The following is a 411-nucleotide window of genomic DNA, read 5'->3' as shown; positions in this document are numbered from 1 at the left end:
CCACATTTGCTTTATCCATTTATTAATTGATAGACATTTGAATTGCTTTATTTATTTTGGCTATTATGGGTCATACTGGTAGGAACACTCCTGTACATCTTATGTATAGGAGTATGAACTTGTGCTTTCAATTCTCTTAAATACATACCTAAGAGTGAGACTGTTGACTTATAAAGTTACTCTATACTTAACTTACTGAGGAACTGACAAACTGTATTTCAATCATATTGCCTTCCCAACAATATTGCCTAAGGGTTCTACATTCTCTACATCCTCACCAACACATGTTATTTCCTTTATTTATTTTTTTAATCATAGCCCTCCTATTGGGTACAATGTGGTATTTAGTGGTTTAACCTGCATTTCCCTAATGAATAATGACTTACTTCTTTATATGTGCTTCTTGGCCAT

This window comes from Bison bison, unplaced genomic scaffold (assembly GCF_000754665.1).
Source record: "Bison bison bison isolate TAMUID 2011002044 unplaced genomic scaffold, Bison_UMD1.0 scf7180017864324, whole genome shotgun sequence".
Taxonomy (NCBI): Eukaryota; Metazoa; Chordata; class Mammalia; order Artiodactyla; family Bovidae; genus Bison; species Bison bison.
Note: the sequence above shows the minus strand (reverse complement) of the source record.